Genomic DNA, 18,164 nt, shown 5'->3' with positions numbered 1-18,164 from the left:
TCTAAGCAGTTTCAAGAAATATTAGAAATTTAAAAAACAGTTAAAAACAATTAAGAACATTTAAAATTAACAGCAAAAGACTTTTTAAAAACACACACACAGAGAGATGTGGAAATGTGGAGAACAAAATTGAAGACTAGAAAAATGAGAGATCAAAACTGACAGATTTCCCCATCCCAGACTGTGAGTGCCACCAATTTCAGAACTAATTTTAGGCTTTGAGCAGGAGCGGAAGAGAGGGCAAAGCAAAGCCAATCGAGAAATGATATGGGGGAAGCCTCTTTCATTTCTGGATGAGTGGCTCTTTGCAAAGTCGTTGCCTTGCATCATGGCAGCAGGCGGTATGAGCTGATCTTCTGGGTGCCATCCAGCTCTGACATTTGCCACAGCCTACAATATGTCAAGCGCATGGCTTGTTTCCTCTTCCACTCCTGAGCAACTTCAAGAGAGGATGGGGAAGTGGGGGTGGTAGCCTCTGTGGAATTTCAACAACAGAGGGCAAGTGCCCGCTATCCCGTTTGTCATGGGCTAAGCCAGACATGACACAAAATTAGCCACAGAGTCGGCAAGTTTGCACCAAGGGAATATTTTATTTTCCAATGCAAAGAGCAATCGCAGAGACCCGATTCACAGTGGGAGGGAAAAGGTTAAATCCTTGCTACACACACAAGCACACACAAGGGTCCCAGTTGGGACCTGACAGACACACACACACAGAGACACACACACACCCTTGCTTATTTACTTTTAAGTGCATGAATCAGTGGAAGGTGACTTTTCCCAGCCCGGGGGCGACATTCCTTTCAGAAAAGCCTTCCAGGGGCTGTATGCAGTGGATGCAACTCTTACCTTTGCTCAGTAGCCTACAGTTCCAGCCACACAATTCCATCTACACACAAGCACTCCATTTTGACATTATCACATTTCAAGGGCACAATCCACCCAGGCAAAAGCCTTCCCAGCAGGACCAATAAGAGGTGTGGTTTGGAGAGAGGGGTGTGGCCTGGAAGAGTCCTGAGAGTCCCATAGTGAGACCTAGAGCCCCCCCCCAAGCCCAGGGGCACTGGCTCTATGAGACCAAGCTGTCCTCCCCTCACCGCATATTTATTGGGAATGGGCTGGACCCCCTCAATGTTGAGGGGACAGAGGCGGACGAGCATGGAGCCCAGCACAGCGCAACTTCAGTGGCCAGAAGAGGAGCCACCGGCCATTGCAGCCATGCTGGCCTGTGCTGGGCTCTGCACTCTGCATCCTCCCAGTAATGCATGCCACACACGTCATGTGCATGTTGTTACATGCACAAGCTGTGCATCAGGCCCCTGGTTCCTCTGCCTGAGCCAGAGTTTTCCTGCCCCTGGCACACATGGTGTCTCATTTGGACCTCAAAATGATTGCCTTTATCTCAGATTGTCCCCTGAGGCATCGCACGCCTCTTCAGTCATGCACAGCTGGAGTTTGTGAGCTAACTTCAAACTGCACCAATTTGACTCACATGGGCCTTGACCATCATGTTCAGCAAAGCCAGGGCCAGATTTAGGTTTGATGAGGCCCTAAGCTACTGGGGCCCTTTATATGTCCAGCTGTCCTTTGTCAACAACAAATTGTCGTCTTTTGTGTTGAATATATGCCATGCAACCAGTCCATGCAGAATGTAGGCACCCTATATATAGAAATGAGGAAACCAATGATATTTTAGGGAGCAGCCTAGCAGGCAGGGCCCATTACTTCCATCATAGGAGCCTACACAACACAAAACACTATTGCTGTATGTAGGTTTTATTTTATTTGTTTTTTTAATCTTATATTTTGGAAAGGTACATCCAGTTGTTTTTTCCCTTTAGGTTTTTTTTTTGGGGGGGGGCAAGAGAGTGGGGCCCTAAGCTATAGCTTGTTTAGCTCATACGTAAATCCGGCACTGAGAAAAGCTCAAGGAAGTTTCCGAAGTTTGTTCTCCAAACATGCAAGCCAAAGACAACTCAGCCTTTCCAACATTTTCCTTGGGACACTCCTATTTTTATATAGAGCATCACTGCCCTTTCCCACACCTTACACCTTGGTGAAGGCTCTTTTTATTCCTGCTGTGCATCATATTCACTGACTCCCATAATAGTCTGCTCTCTTCTGATTCCCAAGCTGAAGGGCTGTTTGTTCTTTGGGTTAGGGTTAAACGGGGATGCGGACTCCCCAGTCCTGGGGCCCAAATTCAGCCCACCAAGCAAAATCTTCTTTTAAAACCATCCAGATTGGTGGCCATCACACCTTCTGTTGGAGTGAGTTCCCTAGTTTAAATCTGCACTGTGTGAAGCTGTGCTTTCTTTCATCTATCCTGAATCGTCCAACATCCAGCTTCCTTGGATATGTTCTAGCAGTGGCGTGTGGTGAATTTGTTTGTATTACTGTAACAGATAATGGCGTGCTGTCAAGGCAACCTGAAATTTGGGGATTCCAGCATATGCACGACTGTGTTGGGAAGTTGTCCTGCACACACACACACACACACACACAGCCCTGAAGAAGCACAAGATCAGATTGTGCTCACATATTTTGGCAGGTAGCATGGATCAAATGAGGGCAACTCCATGGGTGGAAATTGATGCCCTGCGTTGATGCTGTGGCAGGCTACCTTGGAACTACAGCCCTGCTTCTGAGGTAATTTTAGGACAAAACTAAGCTTCTCTTCGACCTGCAGGCACAGCGGTGTGAACTAGAATAAATATTTGATTGGGCCCAAACAGACCAAAATAGCACTGGTTCAGCCAACAACTTAAACTGTGTTTGCTTGTTTTATAAAAGAGTAAATACAACTGCCTGAATATTTAGGATCTGTTTGCCCAGGGAGAATCCTGAAGGAAAGGAGGGGGAAATGATGGCATTTAAGGAGAGCCGTTCTGAATCAAGACAAAAGTCCATGTAATCCAACATGGTGCTGTTACAGTGGCCAACCAGATGCTCCAGAGAAGGGGTGTCCAATGTGTGGCCCAACGGCCCTGTGTGGCCCTCGATGCCTTTTTTGACACCCCACCCCACCGCGCTCTTGCTGCCTTCCCAAAGCTGGGTATGAAAGGCACCATCAACCCCAGGTAGCAGGTTCAGGGATGTTGGGAATTGTAGTCTAACGTCATATGGACGGTTTGCCCTGACGGTTCATCCACTCGTCAGGATACAGTGGTGTGACATGTCCAAACTTCTTGTTTGGACATTATAAGAACATGATGAGTCCTTCTGGATCAGGCCCATGTAATCCAGCATCCTGCTCTTCCAGTGGCCAACCAGATGCCCTAAGTGGGAAGCCTGAAAGCTGGACTCCCCCCCCCCCCCGTTGAATAAAAAATGCTGTAAAATGGCTACATACAAATTCAATAAAACAGAGAATACAGAACAAAGCAATACATAGTATAACAACAGCGGTTCTAAAGCAGCTCAAAAAGCCAGCCACAATGTGTTGATTAAAACCTGAGAAAATAAAAGGTTTTTTTAACCATCTGCCCATATTGGTTCTCCCTTCTTTTCATGCGTAAGGGAAGAAGAAAGTAAAGCTCTCCAACCAGCCTCACAAACCTGTCTGTGGGAGAACCTATATGGATTGCAAGCAGAACTTGAATTCAACAGCTCTCTATCCACCTGTGACTTACCAGCAACTGATATTCAGAGGCATACTGCCACCCACAGTGGAGGGAGGACATAGCCATCGCTAACACAGTTGTCCCTGAAGTGGGGAGGTATCTATTCCTCCAGAATTCCTGATTTTTTGGCAACAATAATCTGGGCCTCAGGACTACTGCAGAGCAGGAGATCTCTGGAGATTCCAAATCCAGGACGTTGAAATGGTCTTCTTGAGGAGCAGAGGGAGATGAAGCCACTAGGCTGAAAAAAGTTAGCTGCCCTAGCATTATAGCAAACCAGTGATGGGGAACTTGTGGTTCTTCAGATGTTGGCCTCCAAAGCTCATCAGCCCCAAGCACCAGGGCCAAATGGTCAGGGATGATGATGGGAGATGGAGTGCCACAAAGTGTGGAGAGCTACAGGATCCCTAAGCCCACAGGAAACCCACACCAGTGTCACAGCAGCCAAGAGAGGCCAGATGGTTGCTGTCTGATGTGGGCCAGAAGAGAGCAGCAGTGCAGGGCAGTGAAAGGTCAAGTTGCATAAGCAGCCGCCAATTATCCAAAGTGATGGAGGAAGGCAGGGTGTAACCGAAGGCAAGCAGGAGGTAAGTTCCCAAAGTAGCAGCTGACATTCAAGAAGGTCAAGTAGAGGCGGCCAAGGAGGGGCAAGGAACAAGCACTCAGTTGCTCAGCCAGGCAACGTCCCTTCCAGCGAGACAAGAAGTTAGCATAAGAGCATAAGAAGTGCCTGCTGGATCAAGCCAAAAGCCCATTGAGTCCCACACTCTGTTCTCGCAGTGGCCAGTCAGATGCCCATGGGAAGCCAGTGAGCAGGACCTGAGCGCAACAGAACTACTTGTAAGCATAAATAGTAAAAGCAGCATGAGAACAGTGCGTGTGCACATGGTATTCCATGGTCTGATAGACTGGACTACTGCAATGCACTCTGCATTGGGCTGCCCTTGAAGGTAAGAACTTAAGAGGCCAGTGGAACAGGTCAAAGGCCCATTTGTTCCTGGAGTAAAACTCCTACCATCCCCGACCATTGGCCATGCTGGCTTGGTGGTGACAGGTATTAAGAACATAAAAACATATGAGCCTTTGGATCAGGCTAAAGAGCACAAAGAGCCTTCCGGAGGTTTCCTTACTGCGAGAAGTTACAGGGAACCAGGCAGAGGACCTTCTCAGTAGTCGCACCCATCTTCTGGAATGCCCTCCCATCAGATGTCTGTGAAATAAATAACTATTTGACTTTTAGAAGACATCTGAAGGCAGCCCTGTTTAGGGAAGTTTTTAATGTTTGATGTTTTATCGTGTTTTTAGTATTCTGTTGAGAGCCACCCAGAGTGGCTGGGGCAACCCAGTCAGATGAGTGACATACAAATAATAAGATTTATTATTATTAAATTATTATAAAGGCACATTAAGTCCATCGTCCTGCTCTCACAGTGGCCAACCAGAGGCCCGTAGGAAGCCTCCAAGCAGGACCTGAGCAAAGGAAAACTCTCCCTTCCAGTGGTTTCCAGCAACTGGTAAGGTCACACCTCGTGTTGCGTTCTGCTTGTTACGGACTTTCAGCTTGCGAACACGGCAAACCCAGAAGTGTTTACTTCTGGGTTCGCCACCCGCGCATGCGCAAAAGCGATCTGCAAGCTTCATGCCCACGCAGAAGTGCTTGATTACGCCACGCACATGCGCAGAAGAGGCCCTCTAGTTGCGGACTTTTTGGGGTGCGAATGGCACCCCAAAACGGATTAAGTCCACAACTAGAGGTACCACTGTATTCAGAAGCATTGCTGCCTCTAACTGTCAAGGCAGTGCAAAGCCATCTCCTCCATGAATCTGTCTAATCCTAAACCATCTAAATTGGTGGCCATCTTTGCCTTGTGTGGTAAGGAGCTGTGGTTGAACAATATCCGGAGAGCATCAGGTTGCACAAGGTTGTCCTTGAAGCACATGGAACTAACCAGGTTAAGTCACTGAAACCTGTGCTGGTGAAACAAACTGGTGATGTCGGAAGCAACAGAACCTTCCCTGATTTAAACGCCAGAGCCCTGCGGAATACCATATGCCAAAGCATCCCCACATTTCCCGTATTTGATTACAGGAAGCCATTTCCTCCAATGTGTGATTTATCTGTAACTTGGTGTGTCTGCAGTTTGTGTTCCTCTGCAGTGGAGAAAGGGCTTGGGGGCAGGGGGCAGGCTCAAGCAATCTGCTCCGCAAGCAACCCTTTTGCAATGCACCTGTTCTTTTGCACCTGCGGCTTGGGTTCCGCAGCTTGGCTGCAGGGCAAGATAGGGGTGCAGGGGTAAGATGTGCCACGCGCTAACATGCGAAACCCAAAAATAAGCGCAGATGGATTAGACAGCTGTCAATGGAAACATTTCAACAGGAGGGGAGCAAGGACCGCACCAGAGCTCAGCAACACTGATCCTGTTCTGGATTAGGGTTCCAAGGACTGAAAAGCCTCCTTGCCTCTTTTGGAATAGTGACATCATCCCCTTTCTCAACCACTAATGGGGAAGAGTCATGCTTTCCAAGTAGCAGAGGCAATATTAGCATCATGCTTCTCTGAACTTTGCATTGTGATTCAGGAAACACTAGAATGGAAAACCTTTAGCAGTCTGGGCAGCTACCATCATGTGGTGAGCTAATAGAACTACAACTTGGAACATCAAACAGGAAAATAAAGCTTTCTCAGATTCTGGACTGCCATTCCCTTCAGACTGACATTTGGGCTTTCCAGGACATGAAAGGCTATCAGAGGCTTCCTGTTTCACTTAACCTGAAGAGGAGGTCTTTTTGCCTTCGGTGCAGTCACTGCCACTTACTTAAAGCTCAGCCCTGACATACAGACCTGTATAAAGGAGGCTGCGGAAGAGACTTATCACAATTGCCCTCCCTGTCATTAAACTTTTGGTGCTGTCAACCCCCTCAGGAGAAAAGATGTGGGAGCCAGCCGCATAATACCCGCCCCTCCTCTCCCAACTGTATTTAAGCCAGGCTCCTTGGAATAAAGCAAGACCAGTATCAGAAACATTATTGTTGGTTAACTATGGTTTTGCTTTGAATTGATGTACTTCAGTCTAGAATAGATTGTTTTTGTTTTGTGATATTGAATTTATTCTGTGTTTTCTAAACTGGTGTTTTTTGTCATTTTTGAATTTACTGGCATGCTCTGCATTTTGTATATTTGTATTTCCAATGCCCTGTGTTTTGATGTTTTGAATGTTTGCTGTAAGCCGCCTGGCGCAGAGTTCAGTGTGGAAGTACACTCAATCAGGGGACACGGGTGGCACTGTGGGTTAAACCACAGAGCCTAGGGCTTGCCAATCAGAAGGTTGGCGGTTCGAATCCCTGCAACGGGGTGAGCTCCCGTTGCTCGGTCCCAGCTCCTGCCAACCTAGCAGTTCAAAAGCGCGTCAAAGTGCAAGTAGATAAATAGGTACCGCTCTGGCGGGAAGGTAAACGGCGTTTCCGTGCGCTGCTCTGGTTCACCAGAAGCAGCTTAGTCATGCTGGCCACATGACCCGGAAGCTGTGCGCCGGCTCCCTCGGCCAATAAAGCGAGATGAGCGCCACAACTCCAGAGTCGGTCACGACTGGACCCAATGGTCAGGGGTCCCTGTACCTTTTTACACTCAATCAACCAAACTCAATTATTTGCTATCTGGGGAAATGGCCACGGAAGGCTGAGAGCAGGGCGCTGGTGTCTATGTGGATGCACCTACAAGCATGTACATAAGGCTCAGTTTGCACCAGGACAAACTTTTGAAGATCTCAGGCTGAAAAGGTTCACAATGTGCATGTGCACACTCTAGCAGAATGTTTCCAAAGGCACCACCAGGAAAGGCAAATAAACAGTGGCAATGGGTAGCATCCAACTACTCAGAGTAGACCCACTGAAATGAAATTGAAATTAACAGACATAAGGGGCAGGCTGTAGCTTGGTGGCAGAGCATCTGCTTTGCATCCAGAAGGTACCTGCTTCGATCCACAGACTATCCTAGGACTAGAACAGACCCTTGTCTAAAACAGCAGCGCAGACAATACTGAGAGAGATGGGCCAATGAGTCATGCCCATTAATTTCAGTAGGTTTACTTGGAGTAAGACCAACGTTGGATACAACTCAGTACTTTGAACAGGTGTCAGAAAGCAGGAGTAGCTGAAACAATTGCAAATATGAAAACACAAAACAGCCTCTTCTGTCTTGTCCCTGAAGGGCTTCATGCTTCACTCACATTAGGAAAACAGGACTGTTTCCTGTTATCTTCCACCACGTTCCTCCAGCAGCACTGGGGCATTTGAAATGCTTGGCATGTTCTTCACATTCCAACCAACAAAGCATTCTTTGGCAACGCTGGAAAGAGGGAAGGCTGCAGTCGCATCAGGTTCCACCCATGGGATGGAGCTGTCAGCGACTGCGGCGAGAGAATTTCTCCAGTTCTGTTCCTGTATCACTCCTTTTGTTTGTTCCCCATCTGATGTCCCGCTCTTCCTGGATTCCAGTTTGACTAGAGCAGTTTCTAAAATGGATTCTCAAATTCAAGCATGCACCCTTTGCTGCAGTTTCATCATTCCCTTTCATCTGCATCTGTCTTGAGTCCAGAGCAGACACCCTGGAGGGGCTGGTTGGGAGTTGCAAGTGCTCAGGTCCAGCCCTCCAATTCTAGTTTGCTTGCCCACTCCGCTACTATATAATGGGGCACAAGGGGGCATGTCACTTGCTGGACCAATGTCTTAGCTTGCTTAGCCATGCACAGCACCTATGGTGCCTTTGAACCTTATTTTACCTATGCACCATACCGATTTGAGCATTAAAGATTTTGGAAGAAAATGAGTTTGAATTCCTTTTCCTCCAGTGAGAGCTAATACAGCACCACTGCAACCTTCCTGATTTTTCAGTGTACACGTGCACATCAGTAAACACATGAGAACTGATAAAACACTGTAGAGAGGGGGCGAAAAATCTTGCTGCGATTGTATGATGACTGCAACATTATTTGTGTGTGTGTGTTACTGGCCCACAAATATGGTCCTGTGTTGGCTGAAAAATATCTCCCCCTGAAAAACTTGGTACAATACGTGTGAAGCTTTGCCCCAATGTTGCTTAATCAATATGAAAAAAGGACAGGCGGGAGTCCCAAATTTGAACAAATAAATAAAAGAAATATTAACAATATAATCCTAGGCAATTATCCTAGGCACCCCTAGAAGTGGGGAATGGGGGTGTTTCTAACTAACGTTTTTCAGGGTGGCAGGACAGAGGGCAGCTAATAACAATGGATGACATATTCCAGGAGTGAGGACCTGAGGGCTGCATTCAAATCTGGGCAAATGTCTGGGGGGGCCACATGACAGTGGTGGGCAGGGCCAGATGCAAAAATCGGTGGACCAATGTACAGTATTTTCCCGTGTATAAGACTAGGTTTTTTCCCTAAAAGATAATGTCAAAAATTAAGGGGTGTCTTATACACAGATACATCTCCCCCCATTTTCTTAAATCTAAGACCCCAAAATAGGGGGCATCTTATACATGGGGCATCTTATAGATGGAAAAATATGGTAACTTTGTTCAGTAGGCTAGTTTCCACACATGCTCATCCTACTCCCTGTCTGCCCTCCATACAGACAAGCAAGGCATGTTCAAAGTTCATGGACACATTCCAGCCAGGCAAAAGCACTCAAGGAGAGTGCAAAATTGTTGAGTCTTCGGGACCAGAGAGACTCCTAGCTAGCACATTTGCAAAGATAAGCAGGGTCTGGTATGGTTTCAAATTGGATAGAGGATTGTTGAGATTCCTGCATTGCAGGGGGTTGGACCAGATAAGCCTTGGGATCCCCTCCAACTCTACGATTCTATGACTCCTGGAGGGCTGCATTCAGTTCCTGCGCCTGAGGTTCCCCTACCATTGTAATATTTGGAAAACTCCCTGATCCATGAGACATCACAGAACAAGTGAGCAACAGGAATTCCATGGCAGGGCCTCACTATCTCTACCTGCACCCCATCCACTGTATTAACTGATGACTAATGATAAGATTTTCTTTATAGAGCAGGATGCTTTATAAATGGCTTTCCAGCACCAGCTAGTGGCAACATTAAGTGAAGACCATTAAAATAATGATAATATTAATGAAGCAGCAGCAGCAGCAGCAGCAGCAATGTCCTGGCTCCCACTCAATGAAGAACTCAAACTCAGGTTGCAGTTTCTACCAAACAAAAACAAAACAGAGGAACCAAAATTAGAACAGTTTAAAACATTTTAGCCAGTTGCCCCAACCCAAGAGTGCATGCATGAGAAAGTAATGTGGGGGATTTCTAGATCTGAATAACGAATGACCTGACGAATGACTTCTTCCTAAGTTTTAGTTGTTATCTCCTTTCCTAGTTTCCTGGTTTGGGTCCTACCCTCTGGAGCAGCAGAAAACAAGCTTGCTCTCTCTTCCATGTGGCAGCCCTTTGGAAATTTGATTTTGGCTCTCATACCACCTTCTCAGTCTTCTCTTCTCCCTGTGATGTGATCCCTAACCCTTGGGTGCAGGGTCAGTTTGGTGCCTCTGCCAGTGGAGCAATGGCTGCAGCTTAGGGTGCGTTGCCTAGGGCAGGAGCAGTCAACCCGTGGCTCTGCATATGTTCCTGGACTCCAGATCCCATCATCCCTGATGACTGGCCACACTGGCTGGCGCTAACGGGAGTTTTTCCTTTTTCAAAGTTACATTGCTATCCTGCCTTTCTTCCGAAGAGCTGAAAGTGCTGTCCATGGTTCTTTCCCCTCCCCATTTAGCCTCACAACAACCCTGTGAGGTAGGTTAGGTTGAGAGGCAGTGGCCGGCCAAAGGTCACCTAGCAAGCTTCATGGATGAGTGGAGGATTTGAACCCTGGCCTCCCAGCGTAACCGGTATTGTAAGCACCACAGCAACAACCTGAGGGCTTCTCTCATCCTCAGTGAGGGTGAACTTCTTCTGCAGTCACTAGAAACCCACGTAGCCTCTAGTCCTCATTGAGGACTGGCTGCTTGCTCCCCACATCCCTGGAAGTCGCATAGTGGGTGCTGTGCTCCACGTAGTCTCTAGTCCTCATTGAGGACAGGCTGCTTGCTCCCCACATCCCCGCCAAGTTGTCAATAAGGGGGAGATGCCTATCCACTCACAGAAGACCACAAGCCCCACATAGCGAGTGCTGTGCTTTGTCCCTATAACCCCACAGCCCCCTAGTTCTCAATGACTACGAACTGCCTGTCTCCCACATCCCTCTAGTCCTCAGCGAGGGCGAGCTTCAGGTCCGCTCACTGAGGACTGCAAGTCGCATTGCGGGTGCTGTGCTTCACGTTGCCTCTAGTCCTCACTGAGGACGAGCTGCTTGCTCCCCACATCCCCGTCAAGTTGTCAATAAGGGGGAGATCTGCCTATCCACTCACTCAGGGCCGGATTTAGGTTTGAGGAGGCCCTTGCTGAAGGTAATGGGACCCTTTATAGGTCCAGCTGTCCTTTGTCAACAACAAATTGACACTGGTTTTTGTGTTGAATATATGCTATATGGTAATTTATGGACCTAATAGGTTTCTAAAGCCATTTGCACATAACGAAATATGTATTTTATCAAAGTAATTGTTGAACTGAAATACAATTAAGAAGTATATTAATAGTGTAACTTTGGAGGGCTTTCCTGTGGGGCCCTAAGCTATAGCTTGTTTAGCTTATACGTAAATCCGGCACTGCGTGACTAACTGAAGACTACGAGCCCCGCATAGAGCGGATGCTGCTGTATTTTGTCCCTATAACCCCACAGGACCCCACAGGACCTTCCTGTCTCCCACACACCCCTCTAGTCCTCAGCGAGGGCCGCGGGTTGCATGCGCTACAACCCCATGGGGCCGCTAGTCCTCAGTGAGGACGGGCTGCTTGTCGGAGCCCCCTCGGAGCGAGGGCGCCTGGGCCCCACACATCGCCCTAGCCGCCGGGCTGCCTGCTGCGCTCCCACCCTAGAAGCCCATTCGCCATCCCTCTAGACCTCAGTGAGGACGAGCTTCTCACCCGAGAGCCAGGAAGGCCGTTCCCCGCGCGAGCTCTTATTCCCTCAGGCGCCGCCGTTGAGTGGTCGCCTCGCGCGCCTTCCTCCCTCGCACAAGGCCCCCTCCCCTCCCCTCCCTCTCCCCCTCCCCTCCCGGCCTCTCCGCCGCCGCCGTCACTTCCGAGGCCGGAGACAAAATGGCGTCCGGAGGGGGCCGAGGGGCCCTGTGGGGCCTTTCGAGCTGAGCCGGGGGTCGGCTCTCGAGGAAGGAGGAGGAGGAGGAGGCCGCGGCCACGGCGGCGGGCAGCGCAGGTAAAGGCCGGCTCGGGGCGAGGGGGGCGAGGGCAGGGTGAAGGCGGTAGCCACTTACCCGCCGCCTCTTCCCTTCTCAGCGAAGGGGGCTCGGCGGGGTGGGGAAGGGGATTTCGCCCCAAGGGTTGTTGGTTTTTTTTTGGGGGGGGGGCGACACACACACTCTCTCTACTTCTAGCCAGCCGCACCCTCTTCCCTCAAAGGAAGCGGAGTGGACATAGGATGGGGATGGGGTGGGATGCGGTGTAGGGGTGAGAGGTGTGAATTGGGGTGAGGTTATCCTAATTGGGGGAGGCACCCCCGCACATGACCCAAAGTGGACTGGGGGAGGCAGGCGTGGATTTGGGGGCGGCGGCGGGAGGTGAGACGTGCATTGATGGGGAGGGGTGTGGTGGAGTGGGGGAGGGGGTGGGATGTCTCGTTGCAGGGGTTGCCCCCTTGGGAGTAACACTGAGAGGGGGACACACAAACACACCGCTTCTGGGAAACCTCCCACCCCGCTTTAGCAAAAGTGGAGGGGTGCAAGGGATTTGGGGTGGGGGTAGAGTAAGGATGAGGTGTTGATTCAGGGGTTTTGTTTTTTCATATTGCAGGGTTTTTTTTGGGGGGGGACCCCCAAGCCCCCAAATGGATAGGGCTTTTTCTTGAACAGTGTTAGGCGTGCATTGATGGGTTGGTGAAATAGGGCTAAAGTTTGTGTGTGTGTGTGTGTGTGTGTGTGTGTGTGTTGTATTTTATCTCACTTGAGGAAGTAGGTCTGTAAGGGGGACCCCAGACCCCACCCCACACGTGTTGTAGTGTATAGGTAGAGTTCCATGTTTATGTGCATGAGCTGTGTTTCACATAGGAGATAGGCGTGGGCCAGGAAAAGGGGGTCTTCTCCCTCCCTGCCTCCATGTCCAAATCGTGGTGGAATGATGGGATACGTACATGAATGAGTGTGTTGGTGAATATTTAGCTCCCAGTTAGAGGATGGGTGGGAGGACGCCTCCGGAAACGATTCCTGCCCCCTGCTAAAAGTGGAGGTGCAAAAATGGATAGTAAAGCTCTAATGGGAAGGAGCAGGGTTCTGGAAGTGGGACTCTGTCCCATGCTCACAACTAAGTTTGAAGTATGGAGTTGAGTGGTTCTGAAAAGGACCCCCCAACACACCCACCCAAAGCTTTGTTGTAGGAGGTTGCATAAAAGTGTGTGCATCTAATTGCCCCTTAGACAGGAGTTTGACTGAAGGAGGGATCCCCCGTCCTCACAGTGGTTAGGTTCTGGATTGGGGAGTGAGACTTTAGCATGAATGGGAGTTGTGCTGAAAGCTAGGATGAAAAGATGTATCAATCCTTCCCATTGCATCCCAAAGTCAGAATGAGTGCCTGGAAATAAAGCCACAAGGAATCTAGGGGTCCTGCTGTTGTACTCTGAATTTTGAGTCACTTGTAAAGTGTCCATAGAAGGAGAAGAGCCAGGAGATGTAATTGTAACAGTAATGATGATAAGTATACAAGGAAAAAGGATGAAAATGAATATCTTTGAGGCATATATTTTCCTTCAGGCAGAGTTTCCTCATTCTTCCTTATCTCCACCCTGCTTCCACCCCCCCACCCCCAAAGCTGGCTGCTCCCGCTCACACAACATGCTACCTCCATAGATCTAAAGGGAAATGTGTCTGAATTCTGTTGGCTTCCAAAATTTGAAGCCAATGCCCCTTAATTGTGTCGCCGGAAATCACCCCCCCCCCACACACACACACTAACACGTGTTCGCACAAGCACCACACTCACACGTACACGCATCTTCCCTCCTTAGCCCAGAGTTGTCCCTCTAGAGGGCCATCTCTTAAAAGCCTTCCGTAAATAAGGAAGCGCTGGCTTGGCTTGACAGCTTCGCGCCACGGCACTCTACATAGGCCTATCTTTATTGCGAGTAGACCGGACGACCGAGATCTGCTGTCAATCGGCGGCCGCCTCAGCCAATCAGTGTTGTCGAACAGCGCCCCTTGCGGCGGCCACGCTGGTACTGCAGGCTACTACCGCACTTCCCCCTTACCTTTGACAGTTCTCAATACAAAGTTTCCGAGTTCAATTGACCGTGACTGATCTAATCAAAATGTAGCAAGCCGCTTCCTGAAGGGAAAGTGCTTTGAACTTCAAGGACAATATTCTCTATAAATTCGCCAAAAATCAGCCGTTCACTGGATTTTCACCGGACCACTTTTGTTCAGCAGGATATTACAAGGACCTTCAAAGGGGGGTGGCCTAATTCCGAGCGGCCATAATCCCTTGACCGAGCAGTCACGTACCCTGTGTTCCCTCCAAGCGGACGTGACAACCTTGAATAGCCACAGGTGATGGGCTCAGACAGAAGGCTATCAGGGACACAATGAACTGCATATCTCAGTGTATTCTGCACAGACTCTCACAAAGAACTTTAACTGGATTCCCCTCAGGGGGCAGGAAACTTCACCCTTCTTCTTTGTTCTTAAACATGACTCATAAGGGGAGGGGGAGTGAGATTCCGGCCAGGTGTCTGGACACTCGGATTACCTGTGTAACCCCACCCCTGCTCCTCCTATTTTTAATGTAATCATGATGTAAATGTGATGAAATTCTGAGGGTGTAACTTAGGGGATTAGTAACTAATAAAAGTTGGGGTCTCCCTTTGTTCGGGGCTTCCATCTTGCTTCACCTCGTGGGCGGTGGGAGTCCTGTCGCGACAGTCTTTTCTTTAATAAAGACCGAGCCTACTGGCTGCTGTTTTGCTCTGATTGCTCTAGTCGGTGCCTTCATTTGTCCAAGTGAGCCCTCGGATTTTCCGGTAACAGTTTTTGGCGACCAGACTCAGGGACCCTTGGTTCTCCTGCAAAGGTGAGAGGGGAGATAGAGGGGATCGGGCGCCACCGGGCAACCTTAGCCCGGGGATCCTTTTTTCCTCTCCCTGTCTCCTCTTTGCGGGCGGTAATCAACCGTCACCAGAAGCCCGACCAGGGAGAGCAAAGGCGAGGTATAGCCGGCTAAGGGGAAGGATCCCGGGATCCGCGAGGGACACCTTCGAACGTGAGTATGGTTTGAAGTAAAAACACATTGGGAGGGGGTGGAAAAGTTAAACGTACCACGACAGCCAAACTTTCCTTCCTTCGTTTCTGACGTTTCCCTTTCTCTCCCCACAAATTCTTACGCGGTGTTGGGCCGGGGAAATTGTGGCACCTTTTACTGTTTTCCGGCGTTACCTTTCGGAGTCGTCCAGGAACGCCTTGGTCTCTCTATCTCCTTTTCTCCCCCGTTTTCCGTCTTGGAATTGAGTCCGGGAAAGCGTGGCTCTTTACTGTTTTCTCTGATGTCCCTCTCTCGGAGTCGTCCAGAGGCATCCTTCTACCTTCACTCTCTCCTGACTATACAAACGAAGCCGCCCCTCCTGCTCGGCGACCTTTGTTAGGGATGACCCGAGCATGTGAGAACGCAAGGTCGTTTGTTTTTCCTTTCTAAGCTTTCATTTTCTCGGACCTTGATCTGGCATTGCATTGCGCAAGCGTCCAGTAGGGAGTTCCGAACTTAGTCTCAAAGACTAGGCAGGAGGCTGTCGTGGAGGGTAGAAGGGGCGGTTCACAAAGTGGGGCCCCGCACTAGGACCAGTTGTGTGAGTAGTACTGCAGTAGAAAAAAAAAAAAAAAAATCAGGATCCGTGGTTGTGTATCGGGTGAAAAGAGAGACCCGTAGGATTGAGGCAGATGTTAGGAATAGACTGAACATAGTTCAGTGGTAGGCAAAGCTACGTTAAAAAAAAAAAAAAAGAGAGAAGGGAACATAGAGATAAACAAAGGTACCTTAAAAATTACTGAAAGAATACTATTTTTCTCTACCCCCCCCTCCTTTTTCCCGTATCGTGTTCCTTGTCTCCCTTCCCTTTGTCTACTCATCTTTACACTCTAGTGTGCATCACTTACGAACCACCCTTTAGATTCACAGAGTAATGGGGGCCCACGCTTCCCGACACTCTGACTGGACTCCTCCTAGCGATAAGGCTTCCATGAAGCTTTCCCGCCCTGGAGAGGACTCCGATACCCCTCTGCAGTTCGTTCTTCATAGCTGGAAAGAATTGAGAGGGAGGAAAGGACTCTCTAAGTCTAAGCTGAGAGATCTCTGCAGTACATCGTGGGTCGCTTTCACTCACCATCTAGACCCGGACCAGAGATGGCCACCTCATGGCTCCTTTAACGCCACAAGGATGCAAGCACTTAAGTCTTATTTAGCCGATGAGAAGCCCCGCCAACTTTACTATCTGAATGCCTTTGCCGAGGCCCGTGAATTGTTCCAGCAACAACAGGCTAGAATAGTCCGGCAGATGGCTGTCTTAAAACCAACCAGACCCCCTCCATATGACGAGATCAGGGCTCAAGAGGAACAGCTGAATAGGACCCTCGTCCCTTTCTACTACCCAGAACCGCGAGCCCCCCCTTCACCGGGACCTGGAGCAAGGGCTGGAGGGGGAGGCGCGGGACCCAGGGAAGACACCACGAGAGCCACCCCGGCCCTTTCTCCGAATGCATCAGATACACAGCCGATAGTTACCCAGCCGGCTAAGCCCCTTCCAAGTATGCCCAACGTAACCGAAGACCAGGCAGATTTAGACGTGGGACCTTTACTTAATGGACAACTCCTAAACGGGGAAAGAGAAGGTCCCGTCGCCAGCAGAACCCGAAACAAAGATAATCCGCCAAATGGAGAAACAGAGGGTGTTTTTCCCCTGCGAGCATTACCCATACCTCCGGAAAGGGCAGGAGGTCCTCCCCGTATGGTCTTCACACACCAACCCTTTCTTACATCGGACTTAATGAATTGGTCCGACAAAATGCCGTCCTTGCGGGACGACCCTGACAAATGCCACCGCCAGGTGGCCACCATTTTCTCAACCCACAACCCCACATGGGCAGATGTGCACATGCTCTTGGGGGCTCTCTTTAATGAGGCAGAGAAAAGAGAAATCCTAGCAAAGGCAGGGGAAGCCCTGACTCGAGAGGGCTACCAACCAAATCGACCGACATCTATGACCCCTCTAAATACTCAGACGATCCTTAACGACCCGGAATGGGACTATAATACAACGGACGGGATATGGGGTTTAAAAATCTTCAAAAAAGCCATCCTAGATGGAATCAAGGCTGCTGGTCAGCGAACTGTAAACTGGACAAAAGTCCAAGCTGTCCTTCAAGGACCTGAAGAACACCCGTCCGACTATTACTCCCGCCTAGTTTCTGCCATCAAAACCTGGGGCGGAATAGACCCAGAGAGTCCGCAGCATGAAGTAATAGTTAAGGGTTTCTTTAAGGACCAAGCATCAGCCGACATCAGGAAAGCTCTAAATTCACACCTCGGCTATGACGGAAAGACTATAACCGAAATTCTTTCCATTGCTAAATCAGTCTTTAATTCAAGAGACGAGCGGAGAAAGAAAGACCAAAAACCCGATTCTCCAAGAGTTTTAGCATATGCGGGGGCAGCCCCTTTCAAGGACAAGGGCAAATCAAGGGGACCCGACTACCGAGGCCCGCGCATTTGCTACAACTGTGAAGGGATAGGGCACATAAAGAGATTCTGCCCACTCCTGACTGAAAATGTAAGATCTGAATTCAGAGACTTCGACCCCTACAGACCGGATTACCAGGAATCTTCTAGACCCAGGGAACCTAATCCCTCATACGGACCCATCAAACCTACAACTCAAGCGACATATCGAGCAGGTCCTCCCCCGCAACTGAAACCCAGAAACCCCACACAAGACCACCTAAACCCCTTTAACCCGACCGCCCATGCCGCAACCCCTGCTCATGAAATGGTAATGGACGAATACCCACAACATTGACAACCAGAAGCAGATCCCGCCTCCTTCTCCTTTCTTTGTCCTGTCTTGCAATTATCACCGTCTGATCCGATTTGCACCATGCAAATCGACGGGCAGTCCTACGACTGCCTTCTGGATACAGGAGCCACCTATTCAACACTCACTAACAGTCACTTGAACCCCGGGGAAGAGACCAGAACCGTAATGGGACTGGATGGGATTCCTCGAAACTGCCCTCTCTCCAAACCAGCAAAGGTCTCGGTTGGACCTTTATCCGTCAAACATACCTTCCTATTGACATCTAGCCCTGTAAACCTCCTGGGGAGGGATCTGCTTTGTAAACTGAATGCAACTATACAATGTGGCCAAGAAGGAATTTATTTGCATATGCCAGATGAAT

The 18,164-nt window shown here is 49.3% G+C and overlaps 2 protein-coding genes across 7 annotated transcripts in view; one reads left to right on the top strand and one right to left on the bottom strand.

Moving 5' to 3' along the window:
• LRRC38 (leucine rich repeat containing 38) overlaps nt 1-11,732 on the bottom strand; it is a 90,795-nt gene extending 79,063 nt beyond the window's left edge. For 4 of the 6 annotated variants that reach the window (XR_014009986.1, XR_014009987.1, XR_014009988.1 and 1 more), the window contains exons 1-2: nt 11,647-11,728; nt 3,633-8,301 (exon numbers count right to left, since the gene is read on the bottom strand). The gene's annotated coding sequence lies outside the window, so the exon portion shown is untranslated. Of the gene's footprint in view, nt 1-570; nt 8,302-11,646 lie in introns of those variants that run through there. The other 2 variants (XR_014009985.1, XR_014009990.1) reach the window with 2 other exon arrangements.
• A 49-nt stretch (nt 11,733-11,781) lies between these two features.
• Nucleotides 11,782-18,164, top strand: part of PRDM2 (PR/SET domain 2) — a 63,572-nt gene continuing 57,189 nt past the window's right edge. The window contains exon 1 of the mRNA XM_081201357.1: nt 11,782-11,935. The gene's annotated coding sequence lies outside the window, so the exon portion shown is untranslated. The remainder of the gene's footprint in view (nt 11,936-18,164) is intronic.

Source organism: Podarcis bocagei (assembly GCF_964188305.1).
Source record: "Podarcis bocagei genome assembly, chromosome: 7".
NCBI classification, from domain to species: domain Eukaryota; kingdom Metazoa; phylum Chordata; class Lepidosauria; order Squamata; family Lacertidae; genus Podarcis; species Podarcis bocagei.
This window is presented reverse-complemented; position numbering and strand designations above follow the sequence as displayed.